The 11,032-nt window shown below is 37.8% G+C and overlaps 1 long non-coding RNA gene across 1 annotated transcript; it reads right to left on the reverse strand.

Moving 5' to 3' along the window:
• Nucleotides 1–416: 416 nt before the first annotated feature.
• LOC127741450 (uncharacterized) lies at nucleotides 417–919 on the reverse strand. The gene is made up of 3 exons (XR_008002548.1): nucleotides 765–919; nucleotides 612–666; nucleotides 417–530 (listed from the first exon to the last, which is right to left on the reverse strand). It is a non-coding gene; the product is annotated as an uncharacterized LOC127741450 (long non-coding RNA).
• Between the last annotated feature and the right edge of the window lie 10,113 nt (nucleotides 920–11,032).

Below are 11,032 nucleotides of genomic sequence, written 5' to 3' on the forward strand. Positions count from 1 at the left end.
ATTTTCACACTTCAACTCCTCAAACCTCATTATTCAATAACCAACCCAATCATTCATATATTCATTATATGAAATTCATCCAATCACTTGTGTCATCATACAATGCACATATGAACTTACCTTCCTTACCTCTTCTCGGCCTCCGGCCCAAAATTCACGGCCTCCGGCCCAATTTCACAATTTAAAAGCATAAACCACAAATCAATACTCATTACCCCATACATTCAATTCTCAATACACCAAACATACAAGGCCACACAATTCTCAACCCAATCATTAATTCACATTACATACCAACTATGCATATTAGCATCAACCATTTACACAATCCAAACTTAATCCTAGGGGCATCTAGCCTAGGAATTCTCATCACACCACACGGTACTTAAATGAAACTTAAACCGTACCTCTTGTATCCAAATCAATTGAGCCTCTTCTTTGGAAGTCTCCACCAACCTTAGCCCTAAGCCTCACCAAAGCTCCTTAAGCAACACCAATCTCCCAATTGTGCACCAAAACCATCAAATGCACTAACATAACCAATATTATATACATACATCAACCTAGGGCTCATAAAGATGATAAATCACAAGGGTTTGAGCACTTCTTACCTCAGCCCATATGAAGTAGGGATAGAACTCACTTAGAATCCATGTTGGAGTATCGCTAAACACCCAAAATCACAAGATTTCAACACTAACTTCCCAAAAACGTGTAACAGTGGGGAATTTCGAAAACTGGGCAGAGATGAATGGAATACTCACCACAAAACTTAGATAGAATTGTAGAGGATGAGAAGAGCGACGCGTGACCGCAAACGGCTCGTCAATCGGAGCTCCGTAGCTCAAGTTATGGTGGTTTGAAGATCAAAGAGAGTTAGGTTTTCTCTCTTCTCTTCTCTCTTCTCAATTCAGCGCCCCACACACCTTCTTTAGGGCAAAATGAGCTGAAATGCTCATAACTAATGTTTATATATGTTGGGTCTTGGGCCCACTTAGGCCCAATTCACTTATTTTTGTCCGTTGGCCCAATTTTGGACCAAAACCTTTAACATTAGCGCTCTAAATCGCACTTCAAATATTTCTACCTCCCCTAATTATAATCCCTCATTTCTTAATCTTATTTACTCATAATCAATTTTCTCAGCTGCAGTACCAGACAGGTCTCAGTCGGTACTGCCGGTCAAAATTCCACTGCGCGCTTTTACGCAGAAAACTATGTCTTCCGACTCGGAAAAATTCACTGAATCCAAATATCATATTTAAATCATCAAATTCCAAATGCAAAATCTTCCAGCCATATTCGCTCCTACTTAACTCATTATTTAATTAATTTCGGTTAGACCGGGTATTACACCTACCATTCAAAAAGTATTTGATTTAATAGAATATTCTCAGTATATTCTCTGTTTTAAACATATGAGCTGCACATGTTTGATAATAGGGACAAATTTGCAATTTTAGTGAAAGTATGGGGACCAACCGTGTAATTTAACTATTTGAAAATGACAAAAAATTCTCTAGGCTATCTGAACCCACCTCGCCCCTCTCCAGCTCTCTCACTTTCATTTTCTCACTTTCCAAATCGATACCCCAACTCCAGCGCTCTATCTCTCACCTCGATTCACCGTCGTCATGTCGGATCCACCGCATTTGTGCTCACAGGTCGGGTCTCGCTTCCTTCCTCCAACTCACCTCTCTCATCCAATGACTTTTTCTTCTCTTCCAATTCTGATACTGAACACCGATAAATGAAAGAGAACAATTCCAATCCAAAACATGCTCAAAGCGAACAATTCAATGTCTAAGAAAAAAATAGCAACAAATCAACATAAAAAGAGTAACTCAATTTATCGGTGAATTCGATGCGCAGCGACGGAGGCGAAAGGTACGGCAATGGTGAGCCGAGGTAATAAAGAGCGCCGGGGTTATGGTACCATTTTGTAAAGTAAGAAAGTGAGAGTGAGAGAGCTGGGGAGGGGCGGGGTGGGTTCAGATAGCCTAGCGAGTTTTTGGTCATTTTCGAATAGTTAAACTACACGGTTGGTCCCTATACTTTTACCAAATTTGCAAATTGGTCCCTATTGTCAAACATGTGCAGCTCACATGTTTAAAATAGGAATATGCTGAGAATATTCTATTAAATTAAACACTTTTTGAACGGCGGGGACTAAATTGCAAATTTTAATTTTCTTTAGGGACCCATTATAAACTTTTAAAGTGTCGGGACCAATTTGCAATTTCACTAAAAGTGTAGGGACCAACTGTATAATTTAACCTATGTTTTTCGAGCGCCATATAATTACGTACCATTTTTTTTTAATCCTTTAAACTAAAAATTTTTTCACCGTATAAACTTTTAACTCACTATTACTCACTACTACTCACTACACTCTTCTCACCCTAAACTTATACACCGAAAAAGTTCACACTTCTTTCCTTCTCTCAAATTTCTTTACTTCAGCAGCTATTTCATTAACAATGGCCAAGAAGAATGCATATATATAAAAGAAGGAGAAGAGCTCGCTGGTTCCCGGAGGGGGGGGGTTGTCCCCTGCATGCAGACAGCCTGCAACACGCCCCCCGCGTGGTGCAGCAGCAGCATTAGAACTCCGCACGAATCTCTGCTGTGCTTCACGGGTCTCCAGGCACCACGCCCCCTGCGTGGTGAGTCAGCACGCCCCTGGCGTGTTGAAGGAGTGCCGCCACATCGCAGGAAGCACGCCCCCGGCGTGTCAAAGGAGTGTCGCCACGTCGCCACCTGCTCAGGCACCACACCCCCAGCGTGTTGACCGTGAGTTCCATACTTCGGCAATACCCTTCCTTGGCCAATATCCAGCCAATACACCACCCCTGCATCCATAAGAAAAATAAACTATTTTAAATAATTTTAAATGACTCTACTATAAATAAACTAAATTTAATTGGCCAAATTTACTTTTTTATTATTATTATTTTGACTATTATTTAACATAATTAAATTTAGTTTTTATCCCATCACTCTTTTATTCATTTAAACTCTCTTCTTATTTTTATATTTTCAACCTTCTTTTACTAATTCTTTTCTAATAGTCATCTTATCTTCATCAAAAGATAAATTTTAAATTCTCCGTATTTTTTTATATAGTTCTCTATGACTCTATATATCTTTCAATTTCATTGTTTCTCTTTTTGATATTTTAAATTGCAAATTTTAATTCAAACAATTATAGTTTAGGTATTAATCTAATATTTTATTCTCTTCATAACTTTATATATTTTATTTTATTCTTCATTTATTCATCCTTATTACTTTATTTTTTATTTTTTGTTGTATTATATGTACCTATGTTGCATATAAAATTTTAAAATGAATTTATTAATTTACTAATTTAGAATATATTTTTTATTTTTAAAAATAATAATAAAAAAGTATTTTAATTATAATACATAATTAAATAAATACAAAAAAATATTTCATCTAATATTATATTAAAATTAAATTAAAAAATATATAACAAATTTAATTATTTTATATAAACATATTTTTCATATAAAGATTTAATTTTTATATATAATACACAATATGTTTTAAGAATAAAAGTATTTACTAATTTTTTTTAATTTTTACATCTTCATCTAATTAATAACATCCAATAAAATTTTTTTTAATATATATATTTTTTTCCTTACTCCTAAAATTTTTTGGATCCGTCACTGATTACTATCGATTATGAATCTTGGAGTGAGTGTTGAACTCTGGAGCTCTAGTCTTGAGTCACTGTGTGGATATATATTGGCGTGTGGCTCTGGTCTGTATACTGTGATTTCATTCAATCAAGCATAAGTGTTCTTTTCATTAATTCATACTTTCTATTCTCCGTTTTGTACTTACCTTGCTGCGACTCTGTTCGGGAGCTTTGAGCTCTTTCTAGCTTTGTTCAGTAAATCTCACAAACAGAAAGATCTCATCGTAGGAAAAAATATTGCTATGCTTAATCCAACAACCCACATTTTTAAATTTTGAATTCTTTTTAAATTGTTAAATTATAAAAGTTATAAAAGTTATAAATCATTTTAAATTGTTCAATTTTTCTGACCAATCTCGTCAACAGCAATAGATTAAATTTTTTTAATTTTTTCAACAAAATTGTTTTGAACTTTTCTTCTTTTTGGATATACACACTCAAACACACTAAATCTAGCTAGTGCTAGGTTAGGAGTGGGAATCGAGGCAAACTAATTTGCCATTCACACCTTACCTCAACTATATTTCATTTATTTCATTAATTTTTTTTTGGATAGGGATCCGAACCAACAGCCCAGCCCAGATCCGTGGAGCAGAATAATCAATCCCCAAAGAGGCCCGAGACCCACCCACGATCCCCACCCCCTACTCTCCCCATCCCCTTTGCACGAGAGTCTTATTGGGCAACACAGCAACTTCAAACTCCAACATCAAAATGAAATTAACGATACTTGAAGCACTTGTGACATCGTTGAAGGTCTAGTCCTTAACCAAGCCATGTTGTCTTGTAAGCATCAGCCAGACTACAACTACAATGGCGCCGACGCTAACACCCCGTCCTCCAGTAGTGGCAGTCGACGTGTTGTTGATTCACCATCTTGTTAATCGCATAGAGTCTTCGTCTTCCACGCCTCCTCACATCCTTCTATTTGCATTCATTCCCTTCAGTATAGTTGTCCTCACATGCAACAAACAGAACCTCGCCAATGTACCAACAACAGAACCTGAAAACCCTAGATCAATGACAGTGAGCCCACCTTAGCGAATTCCTCTGTCAATGCAACAACCCACCTAGCCCCCTCTGTCTCATCTCCAAACTCTGCCTTTGCTCCCGTGTTGTCACCTAGAGCATCGAGTTGTCCGGCACAGCATCCTAATTAGAACTCTCAGCTCCCAAATAGTTCCTGCCATCAGTCAAGATCTGTTTGCCAATCCTAAGACAGCAAAATTATCCTTTCGAAGAATGTTCCTAATGGACAATGGCTTATACAAAATCCAATTCTGGTGGAGAGAACCCTGACTTGTGAGCTTCGCCACTTCATGTACTAATAAGTTTGCTTTTCTGGGCACCCAGGTAAAACCACAATATGGAATGCCTCTTACTAGATGTAGTATGCTTCTAGTACAACTTGAATTTCTGCAATTGATGCAAGTGATTTTAGTGCCTGAATCAGTATCTGAATATATGATTCTATGATAACTTTCTGCATTTAAAAATTTTGTGACATAATTAAAGCTGCCCTAACCGCTAATGCCTCCGTAGCTAATGATGAAGTGGCGGCTATGGTGGAGTTAATTCTAGAAAGGAAGGTTTCGTTATGGTCTCTGAATACCGCTGCCGTAGCTCCTATAGATTGTGCTTCAACAAACGCTGCATCAACATTGCATTTGATCCAACCTACTGGTGGCGGTCTCCAAGTAACACTGCTGCTTGTTCTTGTTGCTTTAGTTAATTCCTTTGCTAGTTCCTCTGCCGTTTCTGCAAATTCTAGTTCCATTAGTTTAGCTTTGTGAATCACCGTTATAGGATTAGGATAGTCTTCTGATATACTGCTAGATTTCTTGTTTTCCACACCTCCCAAACCAGAAAACTAACCTTACTGCTGCGAAGATCATAATTAGCCCCTGCATTCAGCTTCATTTTCCCTAGAAGATCCATCATCCACATTCCAAAGGAAGAAATTGCTAGGGTCGTAGGACAGCATTGAATTTGGGCTCCAAACCAAGCTGCCCTTGTCCAAGGACATAGCAGCAATGCATGCTCAGTGGTCTCTAGTTCCTGCAAACAAATAGGATAGATAAGGGTGTTAGTTATTCTTTTATTAAATAGATTTCCAAAAACAGGTAATATGTTATGCGATGTCCGCCATAAGAAGGTTATGATTTTTTGAGAAACTCTTAATTTTCAAATCTCCTGCCATAAATACTTTAACTCTTCACTGGTATAGGGGTTATTATTATTACCGAAGCTCCTTTCACTCCTAGCAACATGATATCCCGTCTTGATAGTGTACTTTCCATCCATTTTGAAAGGCCAGCTAAACCTATCTTCCCTTCCAAAAAAACTTACTAGGGTTCTAATGATTTTATCGACCGAGGCTCCATCAAAATACACCTTTAACTTATTCACATTTCACCACTCTCCCTCAAGAATCAGATCCTTTACAAACTTAATATCAAGGTTTCTAACCACAAGATCCTTATCCATGTTCATTATCCACTTATCTTCCAGGATTCTCACCCGCTCTCCTTTCCCTATCAACTATCTTCCATTTTTCAAAAGAAAATCTCTGCCATGAACAATACTTTTTCACATCCATGATGCTGCCCTTCCTGCCATAGCATCTTTAAAATCCTCCTCTGGAAAGTAAAAAGCTTTTAGTACCTGAACCCAAATAGCTTTAGGATTTTCCAAAATTATCCATGCTTGTTTTACCAAATGAGCTATATTCTGATTATATAAATCCTTAAACCCAATAGCTCCATCCTTTTTAGTGGCACATATCTTATCCCAACTCTTCTAATGAATACCTCTTTCCTTACCTGAAGACGCCCACCAAAATTTGGCAATTTTCTTACTAAGTCATTCACAAAAACCGTTAGAAAAAAGAACCACATTCATAGTATAGGCAGGTATTGCTTGAACTATTGAATTGATGAGGACCTCCTTCCCAGATTGATTAAGGAGTTTTTATTTCCAACCTGCTAGCATATCCACCACTCTGTCCTCAATCCAACTGAGAGCACTATTCTTTGATCTTTTCTAGTGCACTAGAAGCCCAAGATACTTACCTGGTTTATCCCAAGCTGACAGATCCAAAATCTCTTCTATTTCTACTCTATTCTGGTTTCCAAATATGATCCCAGACTTATCCAAATTGACTCTCTATCCAGAGGTTTCGGTGTACATGTTCAAAATAGTAATGAGCTGATAAATTTTTTCCTCACTATCTTTTGAGAAAAGTATACAATCATCCGCAAAAAGGAGGTGTGAAATAGCTGGTGCAATAGGGGCGAATTTAACTCCCGAAATTATGCCCTCTTCTTTAGCCTTATCCATAAGAATAGTGAAAACCTCAGCCGCTATGATAAAAAGGTATGGCGATAGGGGTACCCCCTACCTAAGACCCCTCAGCGACTCAATGGTCGTCGACAAAAGTCCATTAATCTTAATCTTATAACTTTCTTGGCTTACACTCTTCATCAACATCTTCGTTCAATGCGGGTTAAACCCAAAGGCCCTTAGAGTTGCTTCTAAGAATGACCACTCTATCCTATCATAAGCTTTATTCATATCAATCTTAATGGCTAAGTTTCTGGAAGCATTCATCCCTTTTCTATTCAAATCATGGAACATTTCCTGCACTATAACCAAGTTATCTTGACTCAGGTGTCCTCCCACAAAAGCACTCTGGATAAGGGATATGATCTTATCAATTATTTTCCTAAGCCTAATAACAAACACTCTAGAAGTAATATTATAGATAAAGTTGCAGCAACTAATCAGCCTAAGCTTGTTAAGGGTTTCCGGGTGATTAGTCTTAGGAACCAAAACTATAAAGGTTTCCCTAACACTGCTTGAAAAATTTCCATCATGAAAAAAATTCTTAACTACATCACAGACCTCTTTACCAACAATTGACCAGTACTTTTGATAGAAGAGACCATTTAGACCATCTGGTCCTGGTGCCTTAAGACTTCCCAGACTGAAAGTAGCCTCTTTAATTTCCTGATCAGTAACCTCCTCCATGAGCACCCCATTCATATCCTCAGTCACTCTAACAAGAATATGGCATATGCAAGCAATCATATCTAAATTGCTTCAAACCTTAAAAAGATTCTGAAAGTGACCTACTGCTAGCTTGAGAATATCCTTTTTCCCACACACCCAATGTCCTGTAGAATCCTCTAATCTCTCTATCCTATTTCTATCTCTTCTTTGGATGGTGGAGTCGTGGAAGAAAGAAGTATTCTTGTCCCCAAATTTTAACCATTTCACCCTCGACCTCTGACCCCAGTATTTCTCCTCTTGTCTCCATAATCTAGTTATCTCCAATTTAATTCTGATGATCTCCTCTTGCTGAGTCTCTTTATAATCAGCTTCCTGCAATTGTTTGAGACGAAACTTTAACTTTTCTATTTCAACATCTGCCCTCTTAAAACTGACTCTACTCCATTTGACCAATTCCTTCTTACAATTTTATATTCTTCGAATGAGATTTGTCCAGTGATCAGCCTCAGTATTGCCAGAACGGCTCCAACCTCTCCTTGTGACAGTGTCACAGTCGGCATGATCCACCCAAAATGTCTCAAATTTAAAATTTTTACTCCTTCTACCTCTAGGATTAACATTGAGTACTAGAGGAGTATGATCCGAACTAATAGGTGGTAAGGCTGAGAGCGTGGCATGTTGAAAAGCTCTTCTCCATTCCCAGTTGACAAGAACCCTATCTAGCCTTTCCTTAGTAACACAACCATTCCTTGGATTACTAAACCACGTGTATTTCATCCCTTGTAGTTCCAAATCCAAGATAGCATTCTCACGTACAAACTTCCTGAAAGATTCAATCTGACTACTCAGTTTAGAGTGCAAACTTACTTTCTCATCTTATGAAATTACATCGTTAAAGTCCCCTATCAACATTCTTGGTTGTGCCAAATTACTACTTACAAAAGTTAATTCCTTCCATAACTCCTTCCTTTTCTTGTAATCTGGATGCCCACAAACAAAAGTAGCCTCCCACTCCCACTCCTTATCATTGTCACATTAACTTTAGTTTTAATAAAATTATCACACCAAGTATAAACATGAATATTTACATTACTTTTCCAAAAAATACAAAAATCCCCTGGATAGCCCCCGGGACTCTACACAAAACATGTTGTCAAAACATAACTTTCTCCTAATTCTATCACAACTTGGTTTACTAGCTTTAGTCTCCATAAGGAACAAAATGGATGGCCTGAGAGATTTACAGATGCTTTTTAATTCATGCACTGTCGAAAGGGCCACCATTCCTCAACAGTTCCAGCTGACAACAATCATGGCTGATGGTGGGGCATGTCAAGGCCCGCCTCCTTAGCCATGTGTGTTTCAGCATCATTTTTGTACTTCTTACATGGTTGTTGCATACTCATTTCCTTAGATTCCTTCATTTCCTCTTCATAATCTACATTGATGCCTAAATCTCTTTTCTTTTTGAGGTTTAGATGTATTCCTAAGTTGTAAGCCAGCTCCAAAGCCCACATGAAATTATTCCTCAGTTGAGGCTTTGCAATGCTATCCTCTTCCATATCTTGTTGATCCTCTGCTAGTTCAACGAAATATTTCTCCCCATTTTCCATCCTCTGAATCATGGTTCTGGTACCTGCAGTGACAATTCTTTTTTTTTTGTTTTTTTCCTGTAACTCTACAACTCATATGCATTTTGACTGATACAATCTGTCCCCCTCACTGTTGGTTCCAGCATTTCGTCATTGAGTTGATGGTTTTACTGAGTCCCTTCTTGCCAAAGAGCTTATTCAACTCTTCTCTGATTGTTAAACACATGTTATTGTCGTTGCCTCCTTCCTTTACCTCGACTTGCGCAAGGTGCTGACGCCCCTCACCATTCTGCCTAACATCTCAATTATCTTCTTCTGCCTCTTGAAGCATATCCTTCCCTTTCCTCATCCTGTTTATGAAGTCTGCTGGCTTCTCACCCAAACCTGAATGATTCTCTTCATAAATAACACGCCTAGTTGATAGACTTACTGATTCGTGGTCAATCTGCTCCCTTGATCCCTGGCTCTCTCTATGACTGACTTTTGTTTTTGCTCTAGGTTACGCTTAAAAATTATTTAAAACCTTCTCCTGCTCTGTTCCTCGTACAACTTTCATCTGGCCATTTCTCCTTCGAAGTCTCCATTCTCTCACACTCTCCGTCACACGCTTGTTTATCATCCTTCGACTCCCTGTTTTCCTCATCCTCCCGCTGCTTTCCACCCCTGGCTGAAATGCTTACATTGGTTTCAAAGGGTTCCAACATGCCGTTGCCATTGGATTTTTGCACTCCTTCTTATTATGACCAAGGATTTCACAGTTTAGACAATAGCTATCCTGAATCCTTTCATATTTTAGATCAACCCACAAAAAGGTTCTCTGAAGTTACCTTCACCCTCAAAAAGGTTCTCTGAAGGACATTGTTCCATCTTGGGTTTTCTGTTTCCATCACAACACCTAATCTCTTACCAATAATCTCAGTTGTTTTCATCGTTATGTAATCAAGTGGAAGCCCATGTATTTGTACCCATAATTCCATATATTTGTGGTCGACATCATAAACTGATTGTCTGTCATTTCATATCTACAGGTTAACAAGATTTCCTCTGATGCTCCAATGTCCTCCTTTGCGTATCTGAATACCCTTGCTAGTATCCTTGAAGCTGATGAGAACCTTGTTTCTGCCGATGTCTAAGATCGCTACTCCTTCCAGATTCTCCTAGATTCCCAAAAACGCTGCTTTACACGTCTTGAAGCTAACTTCTTTGTCGGAGATAATCTTACCCACCATATTTAAATTTCCTTCAACAAAGCTATCATCATAATTTGGATTAAGACGAACAACTTCACCCTCGATAGACTGATCGCCTTCTTGAGAGTAAAGAAAACAAATTGCCGTAGAGAATGAAAGATGAACTAAAGACACTTCTTAAGAGAGGAAGATTCTCCTTGAGAGAGATAAGGTGATCATCACCGCTTTTTTTAGCAACTGTCGATATTTATTTTATTATTAAAAAAATCATGTAATAAGTTTTTTTTGTACTGGGCCAAAGAAAAATGTACCAATTGTAAACTTGGGCTAAAACTATAAAAGAAACATATGAAATATCTAGTATTAAAAATCCAAAACTCCAATAAATGAAACATTCTGATAAAACTATAAAAGAAACATTCGAAAGTCATGCAAGCAGTCTTTTTAACGTGATGATCATAGTGAAAGGTTATGTGAATAATAATTGATTATTTTGACTTAAGAAACGATCC

The sequence above is a fragment of the Arachis duranensis genome, chromosome 9 (assembly GCF_000817695.3).
Source record: "Arachis duranensis cultivar V14167 chromosome 9, aradu.V14167.gnm2.J7QH, whole genome shotgun sequence".
NCBI classification, from domain to species: Eukaryota; Viridiplantae; Streptophyta; class Magnoliopsida; order Fabales; family Fabaceae; genus Arachis; species Arachis duranensis.